General features: G+C 45.3%; 1 pseudogene; it reads right to left on the bottom strand.

The window, feature by feature from the left end:
- Positions 1–2,543: 2,543 nt before the first annotated feature.
- On the bottom strand, positions 2,544–3,053 carry LOC103724515 (annotated as a pseudogene).
- Between the last annotated feature and the right edge of the window lie 1,270 nt (positions 3,054–4,323).

Below are 4,323 nucleotides of genomic sequence, written 5' to 3'. Positions count from 1 at the left end.
GCACACCTTTAATCCCAGCACTCAGGAGGCAGAGGCAGGTGGATCTCTGTGAATTCAAGGCCAGCCTGATCTACATAATGAGTTCCAGGACAGCTGGGGCTACAGGGAGACCTTGTCTCAAAAAAACAAAAAAAAAGGGGGGGGTAGGACCAATAGCCGGACACAGAGGCAAACATATTCATCAATTTGAAGTCAATAAATGATATAGAAATGATATAGGATGGGTGGACCAGCAAGATGCTTCATTAGGTAAAAGGGCTTGTCACCAAGACTGACATTCTGAATTCAATCCTGGGATTATAGGAAAGAACCAACTCCTGCAAGTTATCCTCTCACCTCCACACACCTCTCACAAATACGTGAATGTAAAAAAAAAACCTTAAATTGAATGAACGCTCATATTTAGAAAGTAATATCCAGTTTATAGTATGTCCATCTCATTTTAGACTCGCTTCCCTGCCTTGCTAACCACTGATTTTTTTCCTCTTTTTTAGCCAGCACTCCTTGAGAGTGTGAAGATATGATCTGAAGCAAGACTGTTTCAAAATCAAGCCCTATTTTCAAAAAGTATTGTAATTAGGGGCTGGAAAGATGGTTCAGTGGTTAAGAGCACTTGCTGCTCTTCCAGACAACCCGTTTGATTTCTAGCCCCCACATCAGGCAGCTTACAAGTGCCTATAACTCTAGCTCCAGGATAACTGATACCGCCAGCCTCTGAGGGCACCTGTACACACATGCACATATCCACATATGGATACATACACATGATTGTACATGATTGAAAATAAAACCTTTTAAAAAGTATTATTTATAACTAGCTTTTTGTTTAATTTTTTTTTTTTTTGGTCTTTTTGAGACAGGGTCTCCCTGTAGCCCAAGCTGTCCTGGAACTCAGTATGTAGACTAGGTTGGCCTTGAACTCACAGAGATCCACCTGCCTCTGCCTCCCAAGTGCTGGGACCACAGGTGTGTGCCACCATGCCCGGCTGTTGTTTGTTTTTTGAGACAAAGTCTCCCTGTAGGCCCAGTTGACCTGGAATTCACTATGTAGATCAGACTGGTCCCCTTCTAACAGAGGTCTGTCTGCCTCTGCCTCTGGAGTGCTGGGATTAAAGGTGTGCCCCATCATACCCAGCTTATTTAACTTTTTGAAATGAGGTCTGTCTATGTAGCCCAGACTAGCCTTGACATTTTCATGTAGCCCAGGCTGGCCTGAAACTGAAGATCCTCCTGCTTCTATCTCCCTAGTACTGGGATTACAGATGTGTGCTGCCATACCCAACTTTTTTTGTTGTTGTTGGCCGTTTTGAGACAGGGTCTCCTGTAGCCCCAGCTGGCCTGGAACTCTCTGTGTAGACCAGGGTGGTCTCGAACTCACAGAGATCCATCTGCCTCTGCCTCCCGAGTACTGGGACCAAAGGCATGCAAAACCACGCCCGGCCGGCCTGACTTTGAACTCTTAATTCTCCTACCTCTACTTCCTAGGAGCTGGAATGACATGCGTGCACCGTCACCTCTGCTTTACCACAGGTGTTTTCCAACAGTTCACGTGGTTTTCTGTGGCAGAGTTCTGGGCTCCTAAAACCTCTCTTCTTCTTTCCAGCTACAAACAGTAATAACGGGCCAGGGCACAGATCATCTCAGCCATCTTGTACATGCCAAGCTTTCTTTTGATCACGGGGCCTTCTAAAAAGCCTCCAGTATGTCCAATGTGACAGCTTCTGTGGTATCAGTGCTCTCTCTCTTAACACTTGGTGATCGTCGACTTCATGGTTAGGAAGCAGCAATGTCTTTCAGGTCAGTTAGGGGCACAGAAACTTGGTAGACATGTCCACTCTTTTTTAAAAATAATTTATTTTTATTTTATGTGTATGTGTGTATTGCCTGCATGTATGTAAGTGCACCTGTATCATGCAATGCCAGAGGAAGACTGAAGAGGCCGTTAGATCCCATGGAAATGGAGTTACAGACAGTTGTTAGGTGCCATGTGGGTGCTGGGATTCGAACCCCAGTCTTCTGCAAGAACAGTCAGTGTTCTTAACCGCTGAGCCATCTCTCCAGCTCATGTCCACTCTTGAGGATGGGTACAGCCCAATCAAAGCTCACAGTTTCTCAGTGGGTGGTGGAAGATGGTGCATAGGTTGCATTGGATGACTGCTTGCTCCTCACCAGAAGCAGCATGGTATCTCTCAAACTGCTTCCTTTTCACAGCTTCCAGAGGTCATGAAGGATCTGGCCAGTTCTGTTTTCTCCTTTCATGAACATTTTGGTGAATTTGCTCACCACTAGTCTAAAAACTCAGAGCTTGTCTTCATCATGGGACAGTCTTGAGGAAATGGGTTTTCTTGAACTCCTGGTCATACCCCTCCTCAATGAGCTCTGTGACAAGTTTGTGTCATTTAGGGGATCCCTGAATTCAGGACCAAAGTTGCTCCACCTCATCTGGGTTAGCCCTGGAGCTGCCAGAGTACAGCACACTACCAGGGCAAAGCCTCACTGAAATACTTATATTTATTTTTAATAAGCCCAACTTTTTTATTTGTTTATTTCTTGCATTTGAAGTACTTGATGACATCCTTGACCTGAGATTCTTTATCATAGTCCTTTTGGGGGGTTTTTTTGAGACAGGGTCTCCCTGTAGCCCCAGCTGGCCTGAACTCTCTATGTAGACCAGGCTGGCCTCATATTCACAGAAATCTACTTGTCTCTGCCTCCCGAGTGCTGGGGTTAAAGGCATGTGCCGCCATGCCCAGCTTGGGCTTCCCCCTTCCATCAATTTTGCACAGGCCTACCCATTCCCCTAGCTGCTTCTTGTCAACCTTAATTAGGTTGATTTGGTGCTCAGCACAAAGGGCCTCCACCAACTTGACTTACATAGGCTAATCACAGTTGGATGAAAATACACAGAGATGGGCTTGGCCCTTGTCTAAGGCTTTGGCAATTTAGCTAATTCCACGAGCTAGGCCATAGTGGATAAGGGTGATCTTCAGCACCTCTCGTAAAGCAGTGTTAGCATCCATTACACCTCCAGCAGCAATGCCTTCCTCTGCCATGGCACCCCAGCTTCCACCTCCTGCGACTCAGAGGCGGCATGGGAACCCACTTAAAAGTTTATAAAAGTAATACAAAATTCACCACCAAAAGCCAGATATATCCAGGCATGGTGGTGCATACCTTTAATCCCAGCACTCAGGAGGCAGAGGCAAGTGGATCTCTGTGAGTTTACATAGTGAGCTCCAGGCTAGCTAGAACTATATAGTGAGACCCTGTTTTAAATTAAACAAACAAAACTGGCTATACTGGGTGTGGTGGCTCACACTTGTAATTCTAGTATTTGGGAGGCTGAGGCATGAGAATTGCTAAGAGTTTGAGATCAGCTTGGGCTTCACACAATCTGCTAAAAATCTGAGGGGCTGGAGAAATGGCTTAGTGGTTAAGAGCACTGGCTGCTCTTGCAGAGAACCCAGGCTCAAATCCCAGCACTCACATGGTACCTAATCAACCATCAGAAAATCCAGTTCCAGGGGATCCCAGGCCCTCTTCTATCCTCTGAGGGCACTACACGACACAGGTGCACTGACACACATGCAGGCAATATACTCATACACATAAAATAAATTAATAAAAATAAAATAAATTTTTTAAAGTCTGAGAGGGCTGGAGAGGGTTCCATGATTAAGAGGGTATTGTTCTTCCAGAAGACCAGGACCAGAATACATGATCTTCAGGGTAATCCTAGCTCTTCTAGCCTGCCTCCCTTTTTTCTTTCAAATGGGTTTCCCTTCTAATTTTCTCTAGTTCCAAGTGTCTTTTTATTTCCTCTTCTCTCCTCTCCTCTCTGTTTATAAAGATGTATTCATTTTTAATGTTTTATTTCCTTTTGAATTTTTATTTCTTTTTTGTGTTTGCCTGCATTCATATAAGTACTCCTGTGTGTTGTGCAGTCCTGTGGAGAACAGAAAAGGGCCGTTGTAGCAGCACATAGGGGCTGGGAACCAAACCCAGGTCATCTGGAAGAGCAGTCAGTGCTCTTAACCACTGAGTCACCTCTTCAGTCCTCTTTTTCTTTCTTGTCAGTGTCTCATGTAGATCAAATTTGCCTCAGACTCCCTTATGCAGCCAGCACAAGATTTCCTTGAACTGAACTCCTGATCCTCCCAAGAGCTGCACTTACAAGCAAGTATCTTTTTGAGACAGGGCCTCCATGTCGCCCCAGCTGACTTGGAACTCACTGTCTGCTAGGCTGGCCTTGAACTCACAGGTATCCGACTACCTTTGCTTCCCCAGCTCTGGGACTAAGTGCCGCCAACATTTTTTTTTTTT

This window comes from Nannospalax galili, unplaced genomic scaffold (assembly GCF_000622305.1).
Source record: "Nannospalax galili isolate Female #2095 unplaced genomic scaffold, S.galili_v1.0 scaffold8, whole genome shotgun sequence".
Taxonomy (NCBI): Eukaryota; Metazoa; Chordata; class Mammalia; order Rodentia; family Spalacidae; genus Nannospalax; species Nannospalax galili.
Note: the sequence above shows the minus strand (reverse complement) of the source record. Positions and strands in the feature narration are given on the sequence as shown.